Here is a 17,574-nt window from a genome sequence, read left to right as displayed (position 1 = left end):
GCCCGAATGCCGTGAGTGCGCATCGATTTCATCAGCAGCGCCGTGAACGCCAAGTTTGGTGTGCCGGCTGCTTCCTTTTTCCGCGGCGCGCCGGTCTGGCACAAAACGAACAAGTCAACTTGAAATTCTGACAATAACGGCCTGAATTCCCCGAACGAGAATCTTCTTTCGTCTAGATACAAACTCGTGTACATTGTACAGGTTATCCTGTTTATAAGTTGTGCGCATGTGTTGGCATCTCACGATCTCTCTTTTCGTTTCGAAGGCGCGCGCGGCACAAACACCGCATAAACACACAAAAGACTTCTTCTACTTCTTCCCTGTGCGTCGCCATTCGCCATTTCGGTGCGGCGGCGGCTGCGGCTTCGTTCGCCTCCTTTTTGCACCAATACATTCGCGTACGCATTTTTATCGTGGAGGGTTGTTCACTCTGGCACGAAGGCGAGTGTCGATTATACGGTACCGCCGTGTACGTGACTGGAAAACCGAATCCGACGATTTCGATAACGTGTTATATTCATCAAAAACGCATTCGAACACAATGTTTTTTTCAATTCTTTTTCCATTCCGACAGGCCTCCATGCCGTATCATCTCGCACACGTATTATGAGAGTGCTTGCGCCACGATATATCATAATCCAATTTACAATAATCGCTTTCGTTGCTGCTACACTTCGTAACAAAACTCACTCAAAAAATCAAAATGATATTATATGAAAAATCGGACTTAGAAAAGAATGTTAAATTTAAATATGTTCTTCTGTTAATTTCGCGCGTTATTCGCACGCAAGCCACAAAAACACGATCATAATTAAGCCTGCCGTTAAATTAGTAGCGGCGCAACAATGAGAAACAAGCAAAAATTCGTTCGCAATTCGCACGAAACACGAAAAAACCTGGAGAACTCTATTACATCGTCCTGCGATGCGTTGTCAGACATCGCCGTTGTTTGATTGACGTGCAGATTCCGCGCCTCTGAAATGCAAACAATATTTTTGGCAAAACGCAAGCACGTCCTGACGAGCGCCCGGCAGGCACTAATTATTCGGCAAAAACCCATAATTATAGACCGGCCCCGTGCAATTATCAAGCTGCGTGTTCGCCTCGTGAAACACGCCGAGCATTTGTTCTTTGCCGTTCTGTGGCTGAGCGCGTTGTTGTAGCTGTTGTCGGATTGTCGGTGGTGTACGACCGCTTGTCGTTCGCGTTTTGTTGTAATCGCACGTTGCCTACATCAATTGCAGCTTGTAACTCGCATCATCGTTTAATTTATGCACGACGGGCGCAGATTGCGTTCCTTGCGTATATACGCTACGTGCTGTTAATAGAAAATTTATTAAGAAGCCAATCGGACGGAGGTAACAAGTTAATTAAGCTCGGGTGCTTCGTTGGCAAACGTGCAGCTTCCTGACAAGTGCACCATCAACTGAAATTTGCTAATCGTAAACAGTCAACGTGCACGATATGGTGGTGGGGCAGCGGGAAGCGGGCGAAAAGTAGGTACAATTAATTATTCGCTAAATGCAGCGTGCGCATGGCGGCCGACGCGAACGCAAAAACTTTCTTGTGTGTCGAGTGCGCAAACTCCCAGGTAATTAGCTGCATGATTTATATGGTGTTCTCACATTGATAGGAAGCACATAATTGCATGTTGCTACAATATTTTAGTTTGTTTTCTTATCAATTCATATTTTTACCTAAAAAATCACGAAATTAGATAACACTATAAAAATATTAATTAAATGAAGATTACGTAGATTTATTCCAGCGTAAAGAGAAAATATTGCAAGAAAGTATTAACCAATGCAACAGCACAGTGCATATTAATATATTCCTCCTCTCGGATAATATATTTTATTTGACACCATAAAAACATCATACACACTTGCAGGATATATTTCATGATACGTAGTTATCATCTCTTCGCCCGCGAGGTCGTAGCTCGAGCGACTAAAGGTTGGGGCGCTTTCCCCTCGTTTTCTATTATATTATTCGCACCCACCCTGCCGAAAGCTCTGCAGGCTGCTGCACTCCTGCATGCCTGCACTTTCGCACTTACCCACATGCAACACGACGGTAGGATGGTTGTGGTGTTGTTGCATGAAATATACTCGCACGCAAATTTATAGTGTAATTGTGTAAAGGCAATCAATATTTTCGTTTTAATGAATGTACTATCACGATAAACATAAAACATGTTTAATTAAAACTTCAAATAAAAGAAGTATATCAATCTGCCGCAGATCTTGTATTAGGTATATAACATAACCTATTATTAATAATTATTATTATTATTTAATAATGATGTAACCAATACTTTTTCATAACTTTTGTTTGGTTAGATAAAAGTAATACTTAGGTGAAAACCTAACCTAAAATTAATCATTAATTTTATGAGTTTTCATAGATTAATAAGAATTTTAACAAATATTATGATTTACAACTATTAATTGGTTATTAAAACTACTATTTAATATGCGTTTTTAATTATTCAATACAGAAAGCTTTAGATTTTTCAATTTTGGTTCCAAAAGCCTTTTTAAATTGTACAAAACATAGTTATTTGGTTTAAATTATTTCAAATTAGTTTAGTTGTGTATAAAATGTATAAAACACATAAACACACTTAATTCTCACCCCTTTGGCCTTCAAGTTCTGTTTATGTCGTCTTAGTGTACTAGTTTAACTCTTTATTTCGCATTCGTAAACTGATAATCTGGTTTTTTCTTCTTAGTGTGTTGTTTGCTTGTTGTAGGACGCAGAATATAGACGCGAATACGAACGTTCGAGTATTATGTGGATTATACAAATGTCGCGTGTGAAAATCATTCTATACATAATTCATGCACGTTTCACTCATAAAACATGCCACATACAGCTCGATACGTGTACTTATGTGCTTTTCGTTCTTTCCCCATTTTTTTGTTGCGCGCGTTTCAGTCTTCTTTTCCTGTGCGCGCCATGTTACAGTTAGGTACTAGTTGGTGTGTTAACGCGGGTTCGCATTATGTATGTTTTATTCCTTGCTATTTTTTCCCGTGATGTGTTTTTTTATGTTCCACACATGCGAAATTACATAATTGCGAGCAGCAAATTACATGCGGAATTTAACGACGTTACAAATTAGGTGGAAACATCGTCACGTGCATAATTATTAAATGCCTCATTCTCCGGACGCTATCAAATAGGCTGAAAAATGTAGCGACGATCTTTAAGATCGTCCGACGTGCCAGCGGCCAGAAGATTTACCGGAGATGCGTTTCGTTTAATGCGTACAAACATGCACGGCGTAATGATATGTACGCTCGCGATACGATTACGCGAGATGATAGTCATTACGAAAATGACTTTAATCATGCGTTATTACAACCAAACTGCGCATGTTTTATGCTATGGCGTTGGGTAAATGAGGTGGACGTGAACGACATGAACGATGTGTGTACATACATAATTTTGCGATTATGCCTCCTATCGATGGCTACTGATCTTGCATAAATCGCTTTTTTCGAATTACTCGGGTTGATATTGAACGGCAAAAGAAGACAATCATTGCCTGCAAGCAAAGCGAGTTAAAAAGGCTGTTTATAAATTCAGGAAACCTGAATGAACGTTAGAAATTAGCGTTAATGCAAGATTATTAAACAAGTAACTTTGAACTGAACAGAAGAATCACAAAGTCATCCATTAAATTACTGTCATGGGTCATATTTGACATGCATTATTAGAAGTCTCATCTGTCAAAACTGTCAAAGTAGGAACTAGTCGGTAATGAAAGAAGCAAGACACACTTCTGTCCCGATCGTAAAATGAGCACAGGACGTGTTTATCATTAATTACGGCATGCAAAAATGCAAAAGACATTAAAAACACACACCAATGTGTACGTGGCATGTCGATTGTTGGTGTTGATCTCACCCTATTGTGCGCGTGGTGCGAAAGTGGGTGCTTCGAGACAATAGCGTCCAGGCGATCCTAACAGTTTGCGAGCATAAATAACGATCAACAAGAGAGGCGAGCGTGCCGGAGAACATCGGGAGGTCTTGCCACGCATATTGCAGCAGTGCGAACGAGTGCTTATATTTGCACTTCCCACGTTCCGCCTTTTCGTCAAAAACAACCGCAACCGCACGCGGCACGCACGCATCATGAAGGAAAGAGCAACGCAAATCGTACATTAAACAATCTAATAAATCCGATTCGTACGTTAATCCGCATATTATATCGATATGTCATGCTGTATTGGCGTATGAACGCGCTTGGGGCTCGTACGTTAAACCGCATTTATTACTCTAGTGCAAACAATGCATTATGTCGGCAGAGGGCAGCATACCACATCGGCAAACAATATGCCACTGTTTTCCCTGTTTTCCTAGCAAATCCCTAAAATATTATTGTTTCCACCAAGCCATGGATGTTTTTATTTGTCACCTTTCTGGTATACCCAAGAAAAAAACAGTAGATATGTATTTAGTTATATTTACCTTGGATTTACTTGTGGAAACAAGCACGGAGTTCTGTTTGATGTAATAAATGATTTTATGGATAACGCTATTGTAAGCCTACTGCAAACTTATATTTTTCATATTCTGATAATATTTCCAATGTAAGCAGTGTACAGACAGTCATAAATTATCAGAATGTCAAAATATTTTTTTCGTGTTGCTTCCGATGGTATTTATCAATGTTTATTCAGTGAATTGACAATTACATATTTTATCGCCGATTTTTACTTGTTTCTCTTTAAAATATTTAATTTAATTTAATTATATTATTTTAGTTATTGAAGTAAAAGTATTGTAACATATTTTTTCAGTAACCACAGTACGTTTAACTCTCACACGCCCCCCGTATAATTTTATTATCTGTTAGTGAATTAGTTTGTTTACGGCGAAAAACTGACTTTCAGATTTTATTTCCTTCCTCCTATAGAATCCTACGAGGGTGGTGAGGAAAGCAGTGTGAAACAGTACGGATGCAGCTAGTTAGCGGCGTCGGGTGAGTAGCAACAGCAACCACCCGCGACGACCCCATGCGCGCACTCCGCCACGCTCCGCCATTATTATACTCACAGATAAAATTGATTCAATTATGGGCAACCGCATCTGCCGACTGTCGGGCTATTATGAGTGCGCATTCAGTGAATGCGACCGTCGTAACATGATTATACCTCGCTGAGGCTAATCTCACAACGGCAGCTTGAAGCAGATTAGCACCTAGATAACGAAATGCACACCGATCTAATGGTCAGCGTCGCGTTCGCCATTGAAGGAAGACGAATGACGTTTTGATAGCTCAATTTTCTGTCCCAGCCCTCGCACGAAACAAATGTTTCCAATTATCTAGTGTTGCACAGTGGTTCCAACACAAAGCCGCATGCGTTATTCACTACTTTAGATAATTACCATTGATAAGTTCATTACCGAGGGTCAACTGCAGAGTTTAATACATAATGGAACTTATTGTCTTTTGTCCGAAAACGCTGCACATTAATCTTAAACGCGTTGAAACAATATCAAAAAATATTACAAAAATGAATTTTCTGTTTTTTTTTAATATTAATCATTTGTTTTGTTGGATATGTAATCGATTTTTTAATCCATGTTGTTTATCGAATGGATATTGTGTTTTTTAATGAGGTAATTGTGTTTATTAGGCCGACGATAGAGAATAAAAACTAGAATGTGTTTAAAATTCTATTTTGATCAAATAATTTGATCAATTTGATTAATTTTGTAAATGGTCATTGAAATATTTAAAAATTTATTCAAGTGCACTATTGATAAATATACCAAAACATTTTTATTTTCCATCCTGACATCTCAAAGTGCAGCTGCATTTAGTTCGTTCATTAAAAACGTAGAAAGCATGAAAATAGCCCCTGTTTAATGCCGTAAATCAAATCGTTCGCAGTGCGAAGGAAATAAACCACAATTTCCAGCGAAACATGTAATTCGAGTAACCCAAACACGCCTCGAAGCGCATGCAGATCTGTCTTAAGCACACGCGTACAAACTAGTACACGTCCCATTCATTTCTAATGCTAATGCCACCCACGGAAGCGAGCAAAATGCCACTCCAAACGCATTTATAATTTATATAGAAATAAGCGAAACAAGCTATTAGTTATAATTATATTGCATGTACTCGCGTGTAACATCTAACATCTAGATCTGCGGCTGGCATAATAAAAAAGCAAAACTGCACGTGTAAACCTAGCTGCGAGCGACGACGCAAAGGTGGAAATTTTCAGGCAGCGTGGCAATCAGATTACCTCTATCGCCGGATACTTCTCGACTGCTGGCTTAAGAAGCCCCGATTTGCATATTAGCATATTAGTGCGTGTTATGTTATGCGTTCTATACGTAGTTAAATGAATCGGACCTCTCATAGGGTGTTTTTGCTGTCCTGTTTCGTTTTTTTCTTCTGTATTTGCGTCACGCGAATCCGCTCAAATTATATGATAACTCCAAGACGAAACACGTCATAATTCCTGCGTTATTATTATGTGCATGCCAACGTGGACGCATAATGAAATAAAATAAGACGAGGGCGTTTATATCCTTATTCTTAAATAATCGCCTTGCGTTTTGACACGAACGCTGCAAGAAAGGCAGTAAGCTTCTTTCAGATATTCACATTCATACACACATTACACATACACACATATACGTTAAATGCGAACGCTGCGGCGTTCGAATCGAATTAAGATTATCGCAGCGCATGAACAGGACGACATGAGTAATGTTTGTTCATAAATAATTTATTATCGTGTGTATTTTGTGTGGCGCAGAGTAAACAAAGTAATGCTATGGGTTTTTATTTATTTTTATGCATGATTGGAGAGCAATATATTGAAATATTGCGTCTATAATTTATAGCAACTCAAAGATTTATGAAAATTAAATTGTGTATCTTTACAGTGATAAATTACAGTGATAATTATTTGTATATAATAAGTTTATTCAATTGGGGATTTAAAAGGATTAAGCGTATAATCAAACACGGAATAGCAAGACCAACTTATTCGTAATTCCATTCGAAAACAGCTCACTTTGCGTGTGGGAAATTATAAATTAATCAAGCGCTGCCAGCGACAACAAAATAAACACACGCCGAATGAACGTGCGTATGTATCATCGTTGGAAGTAAAAATATAATTTTTAAAATTAATTGGCGGTCATTAACATAGGCCCATTGTTGTCGCGCATGGCGTACTCACTTCGTGCGGGCAGAGAAAGAGCCAAGTATTATATAAATATGATAAATGAGACGCCCGAGATCGCTACTGTCGCATTAACTCGTTCGGGAATCTGTAGCGGACGTTTCTGGGTGCATTAATATCGTATACGCGATTAGCCCTGAATGGGCGCCCCCCTACTTCATTTCTTTTTTTTTTCACAATTTGGCTACGTGTGCGCACACAGACCGAAAGGGAGAATGCAAATGTGTAGGCAGATCACGAGCCCTTTTTAAATTTGTCGCCTCGTCGCAGGCGCAGAGAATCGCTCTCGTTTCGCGCTGGAACAAGAGTGTCGGGAGTGGCGGCGTGTAGCTGACAGAAGGTCTGATAGGCACGCCCGGTTGTAAAAATATTATATTAATGCGTTAATAATGGTACTAAGAGAATAATAATGCGTGTGATTTTTAAAGCGCACACAAGCAAATCAGATAGATATTGATCTTGATTTATTATGTCGCATACCGTTTGCTTTTTTTGTATTTTATTTTGTGTTATTGTCTTTCTTGCAATTTCAAAATTTTTGCTCATACGGCAAATTCATGCGGAATCAGTTCAATGCGTATTACTGTAAATAAAACAGATAAATGCTTTAAATCCTTGCCGCCGCCGGCGTCACCAAAATCAGAGGGAAAAGTAAATTAAACTTTGTTAAATTTGTTTTGTAATATCATAAGATTTGGTGTTAAATCCACCATCTGCTGGCGTTTATATTTCTCCGGCAGTTGTGAACTCGGCGCAAAGAAATGCGAGGGATGCCCGAGAAACTGGCAAGATATTTAAATTAAATTTAATCTGGATTCTAATGAAGACAATAGTATTCTAAATCGCGACGAGTGCAAGTGTACATGGCAAACGATATCAACCGCAATCCTTGTGTGGGTTTCGGCGTCGACAGCCCAAACACACACACACACAGTAATGTCAAAACCAAAGTCCCAAGTAGTATTCCGACTTCATAAATACGGTATAAAGTTCGCGCTCGTTGTGCACCGCACCACACCGCTCGTGCAAAGTTTGCGTTAAGTTGTTTGAAAATGATTATTTTAACGGGGAAACCATCTGCTACCTTCTTGCCGAATAGAGTCGTCGAATAATGAAAATTACCCACGTTTACAGCGTCGCCAAGTCGCCTTGTGTGCGCCACGCAAGATTTCGGGGCTTGACACCAATTGCTTCAAAGTGTTTCCAAAATTATTTCCAAAATCGTACATAATTAGCACGAAACAGTTATGTGCACGTTGTGCGTTTGCGTTTTAGCCTTTGTTACGCTATAAAATCTTTCACTTAATGAGAATAATCGTCAAAAACGTAATAAATAATAATATATTATTACACCATTCGAGTGTAATTGTTCTGACTGAGTGTTATTTTTTATAATTAACATGATGGACTATTTTGCTATTTTGGACTTGAAAATAAAACAGCACTTAATGCCACCTCTTGGCATCGGTATGAACTAGATCCGGGGTATTAAGATTATTCGATGGTATTGCATTTTAACCATTGTACACCATAGTTAAATGATATCAATGTTATTACCTTATCCATTGATTTTTTTTATAATGCCTGGAAATCTGCAGATGTAATATTTTTTGTGTATAGGTAAGTATGTGTTGGTGAAGCGTTTGCTATGAAAAGTTTAGTGTACTTTCGAGTATGGTACGACCTGGCTAATGCAACGACCCGAATCGTTGAAGTCAATTTCGACGCGAAATCGTGGACGCAAACACGACGCGAAGCTTTTTTATTCAAAACCCGTCGGTAGGTGTCCGGGGGAGAATTCATGTATGATTGATGATCACTGTCAACACATTGTGTTCGCTACGTACATCAGATGTGATTTGCGATGAGGCAAAGGTTGCTGTTGGCAAAGAACTAAAAAAAGTGCTTCTAATTACGTTTTAATACAATTTATTTGGAGATTTGATTTTACTAAATAACTGCAAATTGCATGAATAAGAAATTTTTATTTTTTAATAATTTTTGTTATCATATTTTTTGCCGAAATCCATAAACGAAGGCAAGTTTGCTTCGCAAACTTGGAAAGAAGGAAATTTGCAAGTACACAAAACAAAATCTCCCCAGATTCGAAAGTAATATCAACAAGAACAGGACGTTCTCCAAGGAGGGTTTGCGACGTCTTCTTCGAACATCCGTACGAGACTCGTACGACTAAAACTTCATAATGCTTGGCTAGCTACCCTTCTGCGTCGCGGCGCATGTTTATGCAGAAAGCGTCGACGACGCGAATACAAGTCTGAACGGAAAGTTTTACAACGTGTAGCGCTGGTTTCGCGTGGCGCGCGTATAAATTTCTTATATAAAATTTTGAATAGCGAAAAGTCTACTCCCTGCTCCGATATGCGAAGTATATTTGTACATAAGCAAAAGGAAACCAGCGCCGCATATACGAGTGCCTATATAGCGAACACGAAATATAATATAAAGTTTCACAACTTTGCGAATAGTGTGTGCGGGGGCGAGAACACAATGCGCAAAGAGATAGACGAAGTCCTTTTGTATATCGAGTGTGGAGTTTACCTTATGTAAACTACTTGTGAATGCGCATTTTTCCTCAACGCTAAACTCCCAAACAAATCTATTTGTTCCCTCTGCTAGAGTTCAGTTTCAACCTACGGATACGTGTTGTTTCGTTTTCTCTTATCGCATCAAATATTAAGGTCTTCAATTTTTCCTAACCCCCACGAAGCGCCCCGCTACCGATTGCATTGTTTTCATTTCGTTCTGGTGGATTACACTCAGTTACATGCCAACCATTCGTTCGTCGGAGATCTTCTCCAAGCGGCCTGGGGAAAAATCGATGCAAACCAAATACATCGCGCGCGCGAAACAAATTGCTTTATTATACGATGAAAGTCATACCAGAGTGAGTCGGGCGCCCTGGATGAAATATTCGTTCGGGCCTGATAAAGTAGATCGAATGAGCCGTTTTGTATTAGGGCTCTTGGCCTGCCAACATCGACTCACTCGAGTATAACCCAGCACATTTTCCACTCTGGTGTCGGAGCGAACCCTTGCGAAAACCACCCTTGCAAACCTCGGCCTACAACCCTCCTTGGGTGGCGCGCGAAGGCGTATTCCGCGTGTGGCAAATCAACTCTGAAATATATTTATAAATTAACTAAATTGAACAGAGTGCCGCACAGCCAAACGAGTGTTAAATGGCTGATTGAGTTTATCGTGATTACATTCGAATTTAATGTACCCAACACTGCCTGCGTTCGCTGCATTTACGTTTCGTGTTACTCATAAACGTGCATGGATCGCATTAAATTCATATATGACGAATCGGTTTTGTGAGCTGTATTTGTGAATTAAATTCGAACCGGACATACCTAATTTAAGACATAGGTATTAGAATTGGTTGATTTTTTTATAATACAAGGGTATTATAATAATATTATTATGTCTAGTTAAATAAAAATAACTCTTAGAAGGTTTAGGTACTTCTAGGTGTGTACAAATTTAATAAAAGTTCAAATTTGTTTCAAATTTCAAGTACAAAATTTCATGTTCCTACAAAAATTTAAATTAATTACTACAAAACAAACATTACCATGTTATAGATGTGTTGATCGTGATGAACGATCACTTGCATCATGACTTAAGTTAAGTCAAACAAGCTGCTGCACTTAATTCTCCTTATGGCAGAGCAACTTGAATCTCCTCCAGGTCCCGTTTGCCCAAGCAAATTGCGCATTAATGTAAATATATTGTTGAGGCATAAATTATTCATTTGTAATTATCATTAAAATAATTAGTAACTAGATGTAATGTGAAGAGGAGACTCTGCACGTACGCGCGGGTTAATTTCGGTTGCTTTATGTTTTTTTCATTTGCAATAACATATGTCAATAATAATTACAGCGCCTTCGGAATACGTAATGAATGTTTGGCAAAAATCGTTCGCAATTCGCAGGTAATTATGTAAAATACGTTATCCGAAGACAAGCATGCAGTAGTACCAATGCTTGCGTGTATGATAACAAAAGAATATTCACAAGTTAAAATTTTCAAGTTTGTTGCACATTGCAGCGACAAGTTATCAAGATCGATGTGGATGCGAGTAAATGAGGGAACATCGCTACAGCAATTATAATTAGAGCGATGCATATCGCGTACGTGTTTACTGAAATTACGCTAGAAGCAAAATTATTTGACTACAAGTTGTGTTAATTGCAAAAGTGCACGAAGTATATAGAAACGCAAATCTAGTCTAGCCAATGTTCGAGAACACACAACGTCATTTTCGTTTATAATAAATTTGCAAAGTTAATTAACGAGACATTAAAAGTTTTGCATCAAAATCCTCGAAGCGTTTACTCCATCTGTGTACACATGCATAAAGCAAGCACACTGCTCCAGCCTTTCTCTTTCTTTTTCAAACCTAAGCACCCAATTTGGGGGTTCTGTGTGAGTTGGCTTGGATTAAACAGCTCGGAATATCGCCATCCAATTATGATTAAAAGGTTAGTAAGAACGTATTAATTAGTTTGTCGAGGCTGCGCGCCATGGGGTGGGTAGCGCTCGACACCGACGCGCAGTATAACAGACGTTTTCCTTCTCGCTATTTTCTTTCTATCGACTTTAGAGTCAGAGTAAGAGGGCCACTCATCAAGTAGCTGTATACTCCTTGGAGTATAGAGTTAACAGAATCGCACATAAACGCACTATATGAAGCTAATGCACAGAACCCCTCGAATATCTCAGTAATAAATCACATTAGTCAACTAATCCCCAAGCCTTAGCGTCGCCGATGAAACACAGGGGGACGCTGTAAAGTGGAGTAAAGGGGGTTGTGTGATTGCGACTCTACTGGCGCGCTGAGGGACGCAAAACACACAGCGCAAACAACACAAACCGATAATGATCTTCATTGCTTTCATATTTACTTAATAGAATGTGCTATCTATTAGCGCAAAGGCGATAGAACGCAATGAAAATGGGTAGAGTTATCTTGATTGTGGTGGTTTGTTAAGTGTAAATAATTAATTAGTTAATTAAGTATAATTTTATTGAAAAGCATAATAAAAACATACATTTTTGTCCATTAATTTCGAAAATAAAGTTGTTTATGATAACAATTGCATAATTTTTCTTCGTTTTAACACCATTTGTGTAGATTGCCTCGAAGTGAAGAGCGTGTGTGTGGCAAGGTTGGCGGCCTTTGTGTTTTGATTGACAGCGCACGAAATTCGCACGGGGTTGTGACGCATTTGTGCACGCACCAGCGACGAGAATGGCCGCTCGGGAAAATGTGTCAATCATTTCTTGCTGCTGCTAACGGTACATATGCATATAACTACTACTCGCAAGCGTAGAGTGAGCTGCTTACTGCATCTGTTCAGCTGTGTTTTGCAGTAATCAGAGCAGCCGTCGGGCAGAGTAAAACGAAAAGTCAACGTTCATGCATGAAGACACCGAGTCCGCTGTTGTCATGACACAAAGTTGCGGACTCGGGCGATAAGTGCGCAAATCTACGCAATATGCGCATATGGTTAAATGCACACGCACAAATGCTGCCGAATTATGTCAATGGCATCCGTCGGCTCAACATCACAAAAGTGGAAGCTGGAGTTATTGACAAAGCATCACACTATATGTGGATTATTATTTTTCGGATTTGATTGGATTCTCGAAGGATTTTGATGTTTTCATATTACAAACTAGCATAAGAGTGATTGGTTATAGATATTATATAGCTGGTTGATAAATACGTTTACTTAGTACCGAGCGTGTTAATTAAAATGAATACAAATGTTTCCAATTCAATTTAACGCGAATATTAGATAAATAGATAGTTATTTATGCATTCATATTGCGATATATGCCGGTTTAATCCTCTAATCTCTAAGTAGTACACAGCGCAGATGACATATATATTGGAAAAAGGGATTACGTTTGCCCTTTTTTGCTGTTGGGTGCGCATGCTTACGTTAAATAACTATAACGCGTGCACTCGTTGGAAATGCGCAAACTGCAGGCTAGAAGAGCCAACAACATCGGAACACTCCAGAGAAGAGATATCAACTCCGACACTCGTGTGTCCTGACGCCCGTTGGGACAAATACCCCTTTAAAGGATTTGTCGCTCTGTTTTAAAACAACGCCCTTCTCGAGTCCGGAGGACCTCTCGGCTTTTTAGCCATCAGCGCAATGCGGCGCAATCATAGGGTGAGTCGGGGAGTGCAGTATTTGATGAGCTGATGATAAAAAGATTTTGCTTATTAAAACGAAACGTCCAGGGCGCGCGCGACATGCAAACAATGATGCATTAGCGCCATGGTAAACTGGGGACGCACATCATGACACGAAACGAAGTTTCAAGTCACTCAAGTCAGTCAAATTGAGATTTTAGTTTACATACATTATTTTTAAAGTGAAAATATTAAATTTAAAAATAAATTAAAATTATTTATTTTGGCTTTCAGTTAAAATGCTTTTAACATGAAACTTGGTTACAACGAATAGAATGATGTAAAAGATAATCAAAGAATGTACAATTTCAGCGTTAATTAGTCTGTGCGCAGCGGCGAAGGCTGTTGTTGATAAAACCTCATATCAAAGAACGACTGCTCACAACGGAGATATAATGAAGCCAACGGATGTAAAGCAGTCACCTAAAGCAAAAAGGATACCCTAACATGAAATTGTTAACGTCCGGAAGAGATTGGAACAGCACAGCTTGCATATTTCTGAAACAAAGAAAACATATTTTGACTTTATAATAAGAAACACATCTAACATAACATTAAGATCATTACTGAAAGCTAACTGCACTATACATATCGACATAAAAACTGCAGTTAGATTTTTTTCTGTTCTCTGGCGGTGGTTCAGGCATGAGTGGAAGTTCTAAAAAGATTGATGTTTCGTTGGTCAGCTCTAATTATATCGGCCCACGAGTTAACACTCTTTTGGCCTTACCGGCGCTCCACGCTGGTGCGTCCGCTAATACTCGTTTAATATTTCATTAGGAAGATTATACCCCTGCCAAGATGCGGACGCGCCTCGAACTGACACTTACAACGGAAATATTTCATTTTTTTATTACGGCATGTGTCCGCATGTAGACACCAGCCTATCATCGCCTGGGCAACCAAGAAAGCTGCTTGATTTCTTGACGTCGCATTTTCATAATAATTTCATCAGGCCATCATACACGCGTCAAACATATTAAAAGACTACTTGAATGCCAACTTGCTACAGTGTCGATGCGGGACAATAATGGTAAAAACCAAAATGATAACATTTTATAGGTCATTTAATGCGCAATAAAACCACAAAATTAATTTTTTGATTTTTGGTATTTTTGGAATATACTTATTTGTTTTAATATTAATAGATACCTTCAATGAAAATACGATGATACTCGCAGTTTATTTAACCCACTATAAATTAATTGTATTACGTCGCTCATCCGCACGAAACGCATTTTGGACCTAAAATACTGCAGTGGTTTATTAGGAGGTTACACCATTCGTTTGCTCGTGCACGGTGCACCTATTAATAATTATTAACAAGTTAATCGCAGGTGATGTATTTAACGCCCCGGTGGACGATATACTGCTGATGAGACGACCGGATGCGCCGCTCATCCACACGGTTGGCAAAATGCCGGGCCAGTGCTATGATGAATGAGCGACTAGACAACCCGAATTTACAATCAAACTGCCCCGCTTACGTTTACACTGTCCATTCGGTTGCCATGGTTGCGATGCGCTCGTTTTATAGCTTCGATGCAACGCGGGTAGCAACCAGGCGCGGCGGGCAATTATTCCGAATGATTTAATACCTGAAATTTGTGGATAATGGGCCGCATTTACACGCCAATATACCTCTCAGCTACGACATCCAAGTATGTTTAGATTGGGGCGTAATATATTTCGGCAACTAGAACGCCCCCCAACAGTGGCAAATTGCAGCCTTTGTCTGATCACACCTTATGCACTTCCGGTATTATTAACACTTATTATTAACACGTAGAAAAGTTTCATCATCGAATATAAGTTATTTGATATGTTATTTAGAAAGATTAATATATTTCATTATATCGAAGTCGTAAATTACAAATTTTATCAAAACTATTATAAAAAACAAAGCAAGTATTTACAATAAATATTTTATTCGATTAAATTGTGTAAAATTTAGTGTGATACAGCTTTATTCTATTAATTTTGAGTTATTTTTAGTAAAGTTAGGTGATGCTAGTGTAGCTAGCGCCATCTCGCGTTAGATACTCGAACAACTATCAGAGTCAATTATATCACAACTAGGTTTAGAACTATTTCATAATTTCTTTCCAGTAATCTTAATATTTCAACAAAATTTTAAGTTCCATTTCTTTGTTTTTATATTTGTTACTTATGCCGGTTAGTTTGTTACATCAACGCACCTTCATCAACAAGTTCCAAATAAGGCGAACGCGTCCAACCGGTCCCCACGGTGTGTCCGTCTACCAGTCTCGCGGTTTTTGTTCTTGCCTTATTTTCACCGAACGTTTCTTAGTTTCGTGCAAAGTTTCAGTCTTTCATCGACGCTGCAACCGGCATCAATCAAATGTCCAACCAACTCCACGATACTTCAACCCGTTGGCTTCGCAACTTGTCCCTCAGCCCAAAAATACTTAGTTACGTTCATAACTATAAAAAACGTCGCCACCTGAATGAAAAGAATGTGCTGTGTGATTTTAATAGAAAGTGACCTAATGAATTCGTCCTCTCCCATCACGCCGCTATAGCGTTGCCCAAAAGAATTGGGCTCGTACTAAGTATTTTTGGGTGAGTCTTTTATTTCTTCCGGCTTATTCCCTTGTTGGTTTTTTGGCTTTTGTGTGTCGTCTACGTCGCGCACGCCCTGCGCCCTTATTCCCGCACGACCAAAAATCCTTTTCTAGGTCAGCGGCGCACATGAGAGTCGCGAGGCTAATACATTAAGCGCCCCATGTCAAACATATCTTGACATTTTTCTACTCGGCTAAGCAGCACATTTACGAAAATGACACTCACATACGCGACGTACTCTTAGTCCTCCTAGAAAAAGGCTTTTATTACATATCACATTGACGACGAGTGTTACAATTTTTTTGTACCCTGCTGCCGGTTTTATTTTGTTCTACCCATCCCACCAGAGGTAGTCCCTAGAGGTGGAACAAATGCGTAGCCTACATGCATAACATATGCAACATTAGAGCAATACCATTGTAAACCTACACGAGTTGTTTTCCACAAAACTTGTACACGTATCCTTCATTCGCTGCATTGTTGCCCGGCACTGCTATGTTATGCTGATATGTGCAATAAAAGGAAGCCAAATGCCAAGAGAATGTAGCTGTCAATCTTTTGTGTTTTGCGCTGCGCGGAGAACACGGATCGTGCATTCGGTGGCATTTCTGGCGACAGGCCGCAGCGCTTCGGTGTAAAAGCATAACTGACAAGTTATGATTTGTACGAAATTGATATGCTTTGTTAGCAGCTTTTGTGTGTTGAAATGTTTGCGTGAATTATACAAGCTGTAAACATATCAACACTAAGGAAAGTAACGTTTAAGTTGCCTAGGGATGTTCTAGGTGTGACAGATAAAAAGGTTGTCAACAAAAGTATAAATTAAAATAAGTTGAACGACTCAATGCGCAAAATCATGGTAAAAACTTAATTTTACCAAGCAATAATAACCGAAGAAATGAAACAATGATCCATTCGGTTTATACTCGTATTGAAATGACAATTTACTTCATAAATTTAATTTTTACCAGCAATTTTGTATTATTAAAAAAAACCTTTCGTTTTTATGTGCTGAAGGACTATTTAAATGATACGGTATCTCGCCAATAAGCTTTTTTTTCGTTTTTAGTTTAAAAAACAGATTAAATTAAATAAATCTGCGATGGAATCCCTATACCAACTCTTATCCTTTAATTTACACTTTTCAAATTATTTTTTATGACAAAAAGTAATCTACTTGATTTTGTCAAACTTTCTCAAAATTAGTTTTGTAGTTTTTGTGTGAAAAAGTCACAAAAAACAAAAAAAAAACTCACATGCGTATTAATAATATTAGTTATAATGCATAATCCAGACCGTTGAACATTTTTGCTTCGTTTTGTAAACATAACAAAAATATGTACGCGTCTAAATTGCGTTTTAACGTGGTTAAACTTAATATTTTCGATTTTTTGCACGTCACTAATAGTAGCTTATTGCCTGACTTAAATATAACACGTATAATTAAACTTTGTATAAACATGTTAACAGCTTGCTTAATGACGGCAGTTATTAATCCTTTAGCATTCGTCGTGAGCTGAGAACGCGTGGT

At 38.7% G+C, this 17,574-nt stretch overlaps 1 long non-coding RNA gene across 1 annotated transcript in view; it reads right to left on the bottom strand.

The window, feature by feature from the left end:
* Window positions 1-13,661: 13,661 nt before the first annotated feature.
* Window positions 13,662-17,574, bottom strand: part of LOC135794003 (uncharacterized) — a 31,218-nt gene continuing 27,305 nt past the window's right edge. The window contains exon 3 of the long non-coding RNA XR_010548765.1: window positions 13,662-13,955. This is a non-coding gene — a long non-coding RNA (uncharacterized lncRNA). The remainder of the gene's footprint in view (window positions 13,956-17,574) is intronic.

This window comes from Atheta coriaria, unplaced genomic scaffold, assembly GCF_025399875.1.
Source record: "Atheta coriaria isolate IRGN ID8LTWV9N9 unplaced genomic scaffold, Caltech_Dcor_3.1 hic_scaffold_6_pilon, whole genome shotgun sequence".
NCBI lineage: Eukaryota > Metazoa > Arthropoda > Insecta > Coleoptera > Staphylinidae > Dalotia > Dalotia coriaria.
Note: the sequence above shows the minus strand (reverse complement) of the source record. Positions and strands in the feature narration are given on the sequence as shown.